Genomic DNA, 10730 nt, shown 5'->3' with positions numbered 1-10730 from the left:
ATGAAATCCCGTCTCTACTAGAAATACAAAAATGAGCTGGGCGAGGTGGTGGGTACCTATAATCCCAGCTACTCAGGAGGCTGAGGCAGGAGAATCACTTGAACCCGGGAGGCGGAGGTTGCAGTGAGCCAAGATGGCGTCGCTGCACTCCAATCTGGGCAACAGAGCGAGACTCCATCAAGGAAGGAAGGAAGGAAGGGAAGGAAGGGAGGGAGGGAGGGAAGAAAAGAAAAAAATGCTGGCCAGGTGCAATGGCTCTAGTTTGCAATTGGGAGGCTGAGATGAGCAGATTACTTGAGCCCAGGAGTTTGAGACCAACCTGGGCAACACATTGAGACCCTTGTCTCTACAAAAACATTTTTTTTTTGAGACAGAGTCTCACTGTGTCACCCAGGCTGGAGTGCAGTGGCCTGATCTTGGCTTACTTCAACCTCCACCTCCCAGGTTCAAGCCATTCTCTTGCCTCAGCCTCCCAAGTAGCTGAGATTACAGGCACCCGCCACCACGCCCAGCTAATTTTTGTATTTTTAGTAGAGACGAGGTTTCATTATGTTAGCCAGGTTGGTCTTGAAATCCTGACCACCTTGGCCTCCCAAAGTGCTGGGATTACAGGCTTGAGACCATGCTCCTGGCCTACAAAAACATTTTTAAGTTAGGTGGGTGTGATGACACGAGTGTAGTCCCGGCTACTTGGGAGGCTAAAGTGGGAAGGTAGCTTGTATCTAGGAGGCCGAGGCTGCAGTGATTTGTGGTCTCACCACTGCACTTCAGCCTGGGTGGCAGAGCAATACTCTGTCTCTAAAAGCAAACAAACAAACAAAAAGTAAGCAGGGTATGGTGGCTCATGCCTGTAATCCCTGAAATTTGGGAGGCTGAGACAAGAGGACCACTTGAGCTCAGGAGACCACCCTGGGCAATATAGCGAGACCTGGTCTTTACTAAAAAAATAAAAGATAGCTGGGTCTGGTGGCACATGCCTATGGTCCCAGCTACTCAGGAGGCTGAGTCAGGAGGCTTGAGTCCAGGAGACCGAGGCTGCAGTGACCAATGATCACACACCACTAGACCCTATCTCCAAAAAAAAAAAAAAAATTGTCTGCTCAGTAGCTATTTGTTGAATGAGTAAATGCACCCACCATGTGCTGGGCACAGTTCACCCAGTGAGGCCATTATTATCTGCATTTTCCAGATGAGGAATCTGAGGCACAGGAAGATGAACTCACATGCCGGAATCCCCTGGCAGTTTTTGAAGGTGAGACTGAAGGAAGGGAGCAGGCACCCTGACGTCCCTCCCCCGCTGGTCCTGACGCCCCCTCCCAGTCACCCACACTGACTCCACCCGAAGAGATCCCCAGGGAGTGAGAAGACCCACTGAGTCACACACTGACCCAGTCTCTCAGGAGCACCACTGTTCCATCCTCCCTCCCCTCCCCCCACCCCCACCTCCCTCTCCTCTCCCCCCCTTCCCCCTCCTCCTTCCTCTCTTCCACCCCCTGTAGAGCCAGCATTCAGGTTGGAGCAACTGCTGGAATTAACACGCCCACAAATGCCCTCGTCCACCAGGGGGCGCCCCAGCCGACAGAAGTGACCTGCTAGCCTTCACCTCTTTTGTCACTTGAAATCCCCCCAAGAGGCCGGGCATGGTGGCTCACGCCTGTAATCCAAGCACTTTGGAGGCCAAGGCGGGCGGATCACCTGAGGTCAGGAGTTCAAGACCAGCCTGACCAACATGGTGAAACCCCGTCTTTAAAAAAAAAAAAAAGAAAGAAATCCCCCCGAGAGAGAGCTAGTCAAGGCCGCCTACGCTCATGGTCACTTCTACACACATACACACACACACACCCCTCTAGTCTTAGACCCTTTCCACAGACTCTCCCCTCTCCTGGAACAGGAGGCGGTAGCTCTCTGATTCACGTATGGCCTGGAGTGGTGACAAGGGAATGAAGTGAGGGCCACTGGCACCCCTACGATCACTCTGGCCTCCAGGCCCCGATCGTGGCCACCCCACACCTCGCCTATGGTGAGCCATGACCCCACCTTCCTCTCTCACCGCCCATCCGCTCTCAGGTCCCCTAACACACCCTCTTACACTTGATCCCCACACTTCTAGCCGTAGACACGCAGACTCACCTCTGCCCAACCCCAAACTCTCATGTCGATTTAAGAGAAGCCTGAGTGTAGACACTGTGAGTGTAGACCTCCCTAAAAGCCCTCCTCTACCAGCAGAATTTCCAGTTTTCTTTCTTTCCCTCCCTTTCTTTCCTCTTTCTCTCTCTTTTTTTTTTTTTTTTGGATAGCGTCTCACTTGATGGCCCAGGCTGGAGTGCCATGGCACGAACACAGCTCACTGAAGCATCCACCTCCTGGGCTCAAGCGGTCCTCCCGTCTCAAACCCCCAAGTAGCTGGGACTACAGGCATGCGCCACCACACCCGGCTAATTTTTGTATTTTTGTAAAAACAGGCGTGAGCCACCATCCCTGGCCCACCAGCAGCATTTCTACCCATAGACCCAGGCTGACACTTGGAGCGGGCTCTCCTTTCTTTCCTTCCTGCCTAATCACCTGCACACACCCCTCCCACACTCCTACACACTTCCTCCCAGTCCTCTCCCTGGCCCAAACAATCCTCCTGCCCCCATCCCCCAGTGCCCTGTGTGGAGCTGGCCCACAGTAGAAATTAATATTGATACTACTACTACTAATCACTACATTTGGTCAGGGTCAGAGCTCTGTGCTAAGTGCTTTACAAAGATGGCCTTATTTAAGCCCCGTGGGGTGGTAAGGGCTGTTAGAAGACCCCTTCCGCCAGGTGCGTGGCTCACGCCTGTAATCCCAAAACTTTGGTAAGCTGAGGCGACAGATCATGAGGTCAAGAGATCAAGACTGTCCTGGCCAACATGGTGAAACCCCGTCTCTACTAAAAATACAAAAATTAGCTGGGCGTGGTGGTGTGTGCCTGTAGTCCCAGCTACTCGGGAGGCTGAGGTAGGAGAATCGCTTAAACCCAGGAGGTGGAGGATGCGGTGAGCCGAGATCGCACCACTGCACTCCAGCCTGAACAAGAGTGAAACTCAGTCTCAAAAAAAAAAAAAAAAGCAGGCCAGGCGCGGTGATTCATGCCTGTAATCCCAGCACTTTGGGAGGCCGAGGCGGGTGGATCACGAGGTCAAGAGATCGAGACCATCCTGGTCAACATGGTGAAACCCCCGTCTCTACTAAAATACAAAAAATTAGCTGGGCACGGTGGCGCGTGCCTGTAATCCCAGCTACTCAGGAGGCTGAGGCAGGAAGAATTGCCTGAACCCAGGAGGCGGAGGTTGAGGTGAGCCAAGATCGCGCCATTGCACTCCAGCCTGGGTAACAAGAGCCAAACTCCGTCTCAAAAAAAAAAAAAAGGAAAAAAAAGCCCCATATACAGATGGCAAAACTGAGGCTCACGGCAGGGGATGTTCATGGCTCAAGCTGGTTTTAGAACTCAGGCAGTCGGAACTTCCGAGGGCGGCACCCTCCAACTCCTTCTCCCCAGGGGATGTGATTCACATTCTTTCAGGAGTCAGGGAGTTCCCCACCTTCACCCCTGCAGATACCTTTTGGAAGGCGAGGGCACAGCGGGCAGGGCCCTCTCAGTCCAGCCTTTCTCCCCAGCCGCCTGCTCTCGGCTGCAGCACACCTCCTGGGGGGGTCTAGGCCAGGGTCAGAGTGAGGGGTAGATCTACCAACCTGCACAGGAGCCCGTTCCCAACCATTGTGCGGGTCACCACTTGTCACCACTCCATGAGAGACAGCTGTCTGTGTGTGCCACTTAGGGTGTGAGGGCAGCGGAGGGGTGTCACCATCATGCACCACCTCTCACAGACCCGAGCCCCACACACTCGCTCCCGGCACCCTGCTCACGGCGGAGCCACACGTGTAGGCGCGTGCCTCTAAGTCCCTGCCCCCCTTCCTCTCCCAACTCCCACCCTCCACCTCCCACCCCCATTCCCGCCAGAAACCAGAAGCAACTGGCGGCCTCTGGTCCAGCCAGCAGGCGCAGCCCTTCTCGTGGGTGGGGTGGGGGGTGCGCTCCCTCTCTCCCTGTCCCCACGCGCCCCCGCCCCCAGCCCTCGATGTTCAAGGTCAAGGCAGCCAGCGAGCGGGGTTGGGGGAAGGGTGGGGAGGTCGCCCCGGCCCCTTTGTGCGGCGCCGCCGCCGGCGCTCGCCCTCCGCCTCCTCCACCAGGCCCAGGAGGAGGGGGAGGGGAGCGCTGCGCTCGCCTGCGGGGAGGGAGGGCGGGAGCAGCCGAGCGCCTGTCACTGGGAGCCCGCTGTCACCGCCTGGGAACCGGGGGTGGGGGCAGGGAGCTCTGGGACCCTGGAGTCCGGGATCCCGAAGAGGAAGCAAGCCAGAGATGGAGAGGGGGAAGAGGAGGGGTGGAGAGTGCGAGGGATGGCAGGGAGAGGGGAGGGTCAAGAGGGACTAGGCTTGGACCCAGGCGTCCCGGTTCCCAGCCACCAGGCCAGGGAGGAAGCGAACGCTCGGATGGCCGCGGCCAGGGAGAAAGGGAGGGAATCCCCGGAGACCAAGGGCGCTCCCGGCAGGCACCCCCTTCCCGGGCAACCGGTCCCGGAGGGGATCAGAGATGCTCCCGTTTGATGTGTATGGGCGGGGAGAGGAAGGGATGCCGCGGTCCACGCTGGCCGGGGGTTCGGGGTTCTAGTTCCCGGAGATCCCAGAAGGAAAAAGGGGAGGCAGCGGGGATGGAACCGAGGACCCCTGACGTCTCAGCTCCCACCCTGCGGCCGCGAGGGCCGGGGTCCCCAGAGAAAGAAGGGGAAAGAGAGAAAGGCGCTTTGATGAGGGGAGAGCGGGTGATGGAAACCCTGGAGACCGAGGTCCGGACTTAGGTGTTCGAGCTTCCAGCCCCGGCCGGGGCAGGCCCGGCACCTCCGGAGACCCTGAGGGAGAGACGGAGGAGAGGGAAGCCCCTACCCCCACTCTGGGTGGGGAAACGGCCTCCGCCACCCCCAGCCCGCGCCACATTCCTTCACTGACAGCGACAAAGAAGAGGCGCCCCCGCGACCCTGGAGAGACTCCCGCCCCCAACCCCAGGGGGCGACAGGGGGTGGCGGGCCCCCGGGGCAACGGTTTGCGCTGGGGGCCCCCACTCAACTACGGGTCCGCGCGCCGCGTCCCCCTCCTCAGCCCCAGGGCGGGCGGGGGAAGGGCTCCTGGTGGGGGGGTCTGGACAGCGGGCGGGGACGGCGGGGACACTCACGACTTGAGCGGGTTCTGAATGGCGGTAGCCATGGCCCGCTCGGCTGGGCCGCCTCCGGCCCGGGGCGCCGCTGCCGCCGCGCGCGGGCCCAGCCCGGCCTGCGCCGCCCGCTCTGCCGCCCAGCGCGCTACGATTTCATTCATTCTTGGGGCTGCGGCGCGAGCGGAGCGGGGCGGGCCGGGGGCGGGGCTCAGCCAATCCCCGCGCCTCCCAGCGCACGACGGGACGTGGAGTCTAGGGGCGCTCGGCGGCGCCCGAGGGCGCCCCTGCCCAGACTACACGTCCCAGGGGGCGTCAGGAGGACCGCGCTCCCATTGGCTGCTGGGGATACAGGGAGGGGCGGGGCTGCCCCCAGAGCATCATTCCCCCCTCCCTGGGAGTGCTCGGTCCCCAGCTCGGGATCTCCACCCTCGAGGCACCGCGGGCGCGGGAGCAGGTGGTCCCTAGCTTCTGGATGTACCCAGGGTATGTGGATGACTCTAGGGTCTTTATCGTGCATTTTTGTCTGGGCCTATTTGGGTGTCTTCTATATCAGCCAGCCTGTGAACAAGCACAGGGGTTAATCAGCGCCTTTGTTCATTTACTGAGTGACTGCTATGTTCCAGAAACTCTTCTAGGCACTGAGGATACAGCAATGACCAAAACAAAGTTGCTGCTCTCAAGGAGCTGACATTCTAGTGGAGAAATACAGATAATAAGAAAATAAAGAGATAAAATCATTTCAGGCAGTGAAAGATGCTATAAAGAAAAGAAAATGGGGCCGGGCACGGTGGCTCATGCCTGTAATCCCATCACTTTGGGAGGCCGAGGCAGGTGGATCATCTGAACTCTGGAGTTCAAAACCAATCTGGGCAACGTGGCGAAACCTCATCTCTACCAAAAATACCAAAAATTAGGCGGGTAAGGTGGCGCATGCCTCTAGTCCCAGATACTCAGGAGGCTGAGGTGGGAGGGTCACTTGAGCCTGGAAGGCAGAGGTTGCAGTGAGCCAAAATTGTGCCACTGCACTCCAGTCTGGGTGACAGAGTGAGAACTTGCCTCAAAAAAGAGAGAAGGGAGAGGGAGAGAGAGAAAAAAAAGAGAAAGGGAGAGAAGAGGGGAGAGGAGGGGAGGCAGGGCACAGTGGCTCACACCTGTAATCTCAGCACTTTGGGAGGCTGAGGCGGGAGGATTGCTTGAGCCCCAGAGCACGAGACCAGCCTGGGCAACATAGTGAGACCCCATCTCTACAAAAAGTTTTAAAATTATCTGGGTGTGGTGATGCATGCCTGCAGTCTCAGCTACTCAGGAGACTGAGGCAAAAAGATCATTTGAGCCTGAAAATTGGAGGCAGTAGTGAGCTATGATCACACCACTGCACTCCAGCCTAGACAACAGAGATTCTGTCTCTAAAAATACAAAAGAAAGAAAGAAAAGAAAAAGAAAGAAGAAAATAAAATAGATTCAGCAAAACACAGATTTTAGAAAGAAAAAAAGCAAGTAAAAAAATTTTTTTTGAAAAAGAAAACAGATTGATTTGAAGGAGTAAAGACGTGGCTTTTGCCCTGGCATGGTGGCTGTAATCCCAGCACTTTGGGAGGCCGAGGCGGGCAGATCACCTGAAGTCGGGAGTTCGAGACCAGACTGGCCAACATGGTGAAACCCCATCTCTGCTAAAAATACAGAAATTAGCTGGGCATGGTGGCACATGCCTATAGTCGCAGCTACTCAGGAGACTGAGGCAGGAGAGTCATTTGAACCCAGGTGGCGGAGGTTGCAGTGAACTGAGATCGAGCCACTGCACTCCAGCCTGGGTGACAGAGTGAGACTTTGTCTCGAAAAAAAGAAGTGGCTTCTCCGAGGAGATGACATTTGAGCTGAGACCTAGAAGTTACCAGCATGTACTATGAAGCATGTCTAGGCACAGGATCACCAAGTGCAAATGCCCTGGGCTGGGAACAATCGTGGTATGTTCAAAGATCAGGGAGCAATCAAGTGTGACTGGAGCAGAGTGAGCAGGGGGAGACAGCCTGGGGAGAGAGCAAGGACTTGGCTCATGTAGGGCCTTGTAGGCCATTATAAAGAAAATGGATTTTGTTCTAAGTGCAATCAATCATCCTGGACTCTCCTTCTCCTCTTCTTTTTCACACACACACACCCCAAGCCCATCAGCAAATCCTGTTGTCTCTATATTCAAAACATAGATCCAGATTCCACTCACTTTCTGCCCTTCATGGCCTGCACCCCAGTCCTGTCCACCATTGTTTCCTGCCTGGACTATGGTAGCAGCTTCCTCACTGGGCTCCTGCCCCCACGAGTCTGCTCTCCCCACACAGCCAGAGCAGGCTATCTGAAGCATATCTCGGAGCTGAGCACAGTGGCTCATGCCTGTAATCCCAACACTTTGGGAGACTGAGGTGGATGGATCACTTGAGGTGAGGAGTTCGAGACCAGCCTGGCCAACATGGCGAAACCCTGTCTCTACTAAAATTATAAAAATTAGTCGGGTGTGGCGGTGGACACCTGTAGTCCTAGCTATTTGGGAGGCTGAGGCAGGAGAATCACTTAAACTCGGGAAGTAGAGACTGCAGTGAGCCGAGATGGTGCCACTGCCCTCCAGTCTGGGCAACAGAGCGAGACTCTATCTCAAAATCAATAAATAAATGGCACACCTACTCATTTCTAGAGAACGATGGTCTCCATCCCTGTGCAGATATGCTGGGGACACAGCAGCAATTGAGATAGCCCCAGACTTTGCCTGAAGCTTGGAGTCCAGAAGAGTAACAGACTCATCACCAGCCAGTGATGTCCAGGTGGGATGGGGGGCACAGGCAGAGGGATCGGGGCTGGGACAAGGGGGACACAGGCAGAGGGGTCCGGGCAGGGACTGGGGGCACAGGCAGAGGGGTCGGGGCTGGGATGGGGGAGGCACAGGGCACTGTGGGAGCCCAGAGGCAGCTCTCTCCTGGCCTAGCCTGACAGTCAGGGATGCCTTCCTGGAGGAGAGGACACCCAGCCTGCATGTGAATCCTTTTGAGTCCTGACCCCCTGATCTACCCAGACACAGGGCAGGGTTTCTGCTGTGACCTTTTGGGGTCTTCATGCCTGATCTTCCCATCCCTCAAGTTTTGGGGAACAAACATCCTAAAAGTGTCCACCTGTAGTCACTTCTCCTAACCCTGGAAACCAAGGGTTTGCCCACCAGAGGGCGCTGTGGCCCCAGTCTTTGTCCAGCAGAGGCGGCTCCAGCAGCCTCAGATCCGGGAGACATCCTGCAGGCCACGAGGTGCCCTTGGAGACACTGGGCCCCTGCCCCGAGCCTCAGACCCTGCCCTGGACCTGATCACCAGGGTGTCTCCCTCTCCTCTCTCTCACACACGCGCACACACTAATGCCTCTAATCCACGGTTCGGGTAGACCTGGAATCACAGAAAACTCTACCCCATCCCCGCTGGGTCCAGCTTTGGCCTCTGAAGGAGACGCATCTGCTAACACCCACCTCTCCCCTACCATCCCCGCTACGATTCAGAGGAAGCCTTCTCTAATCCACCCTTGAGATGTTCAGATGTGCCCTTCAGAAGTTTCCTGCCCGGGTCGGGCGCGGTGGCTCATGCCTGTAACTCCAGCACTTTGGGAGGCCGAGGCTGGCAGATCACTTGAGATCAGGAGTTTGAGCCCATCCTGGCCAACATGGGGAAACTCAGTCTACTAAAAATACAAAAATTAGCTGGGTATGATGGCGCACACCTGTAATCCCAGCTACTCAGGAGGCAGGAGAATTGCTTGAATCTGGGAGGCGGAGGTTGCAGTGAGCCGTGATGGCGCCATTGTACTCCAACCTGAGTGAGAGATAAGAGAGCCATACTTTGTCTCAAAAGCAACAGAAAACACACACAGAAATGTATTCTTTCACAGCTTAAAGGCCAGAAGTCCGAAGTCAGTGTCAAGGAGCTGAAGCAACGTGTGAGTGGGGCAGTGCTCCTTCAGAGCTCTAGGGGAGAATCCGGTCCTGCCACTTCCGGCTTGCGGGGGCTGCCGGCGTCCTGAGCGGGGCCGCATTACTGCAGTCTTCAAGGCCACCATCTCCACGGCTCTGCTCCGCCTGCACACCACCTTGTCCTGTCTCTCAGGTTTCCCTCTGCTTCCCTCTAAAAGGGCACATAGGGCCGGGTGCAGTGGCTCACGCCTGTAATCCTAGCACTTTGGGAGGCCGAGGTGGGTGGATCCCTTGAGGTCAGGAGTTCAAGACCAGCCTGGCCATCATGGTGAAACCCCATCTTTATTAAAGAAAAAAAAAAAAGGCACATATGATCGCTTTTGGAACCCACCTAGATAATTCAGGAGAATCTGCCTCCCCTCAGCACTGCCCCCCCGCCCCTTTTTTCTGAGACAAGGTCTTACTCTGTCACCCAGACTGGAGTGCTGTAGCGCCATCGTAGTTCACTGCAGCCTTGCCCTCCTGGGCTCAAGCAATCCTCCCACCTCAGCCTCCCAAATAGCTGGGAGCACAGGTGCACACCACCATGCCCAGCTTTTTTTTTTTTTTTTTAAAGAAAGATAGGGTCACTGGGCGTGGTGGCTCACACCTGTAATCCCAGCACTTTGGGAGGCTGAGGCAGGTGGATGACCTGAGGTCGGGAGTTCGAGACCAGCCTGACCAACATGGAGAAAGCCAGTCTCTACTAAAAATACAAAATTAGCTGGGCGTAGTGGTGAATGCCTGTAATCCCAGCTACTCGGAAGGCTGAGGCAGGAGAATCACTTGAACCCGGGAGGCGGAGGTTGCAATGAGCTGAGATCGCGCCATTGCGCTCCAGCCTGGGTGACAGAGCAAGACTCCATCTCAAAAAAAAAAAAAAAAAAAAAGTGGGGGCAGGTGAGGGAGAGGCCAGGTGACCCAGAGGTGTTGGGTTTGAGATGCACATCAGACATCCAGGTGTTTTTGCTGGATGAGTCTGAAGGTCAAAGAAGAGTTCAGGGCGGAGAGAATTCTGGAAGACTGTCGACATTGCCTAGAGTGAGAAGGCTGAGTGAGCTCCCCGGGGAGAAGCCTGCGTGGAGAAGAGATCCGCAGATGGAGACCCCAGCTGGCCAGCATTGGCAGGTAAGAGAGTGAGGAGAAACCAGCCCCCGACAAGGACGGAGAGAGAGGAGGCAGGGAGGCGGGAGGAGGCCAGAGACCTCGGCCCTGTAAACAAAACATTCCGGCCAGCACGGTGGCTCAGGCCTGTAAGCCCAGCACTGGGGGGCTGAGGAGGGAGGATCTCTTGAGCTGAGGCATTTTCAAGAGCAGCCTGAGCAGCATATGGAAACTCTCATCTCTACAAAAAATAAGAAAATTAGCAGGGCATGGTGGTGCATGCCTGTAGCCCCAGCTACTCGGGAGGCTGAGGCGGGAGGATCACCTGAGCCTGGGAGGTCAAGGCTGCAGTGAGCCGTGATCACGCCTCGAGTCACTGTGCTCTAGCCTAGGTGACAGAATGAGATTCTGTTTAAA

The 10730-nt window shown here is 56.2% G+C and overlaps 1 long non-coding RNA gene across 1 annotated transcript; it reads left to right on the top strand.

Annotated features, from left to right (window-relative positions):
- Nucleotides 1-946: 946 nt before the first annotated feature.
- LOC105706206 (uncharacterized) lies at nucleotides 947-9595 on the top strand. Its single transcript, XR_001104788.3, has 3 exons — nucleotides 947-1252; nucleotides 7920-8046; nucleotides 9149-9595. It is a non-coding gene; the product is annotated as an uncharacterized LOC105706206 (long non-coding RNA).
- Nucleotides 9596-10730: the final 1135 nt, after the last annotated feature.

The sequence above is a fragment of the Aotus nancymaae genome, unplaced genomic scaffold (genome assembly GCF_030222135.1).
Source record: "Aotus nancymaae isolate 86718 unplaced genomic scaffold, 86718_ANA_hifiasm-v0.15.2.pri h1tg000028l, whole genome shotgun sequence".
Lineage (NCBI taxonomy): Eukaryota > Metazoa > Chordata > Mammalia > Primates > Aotidae > Aotus > Aotus nancymaae.
Note: the sequence above shows the minus strand (reverse complement) of the source record. Positions and strands in the feature narration are given on the sequence as shown.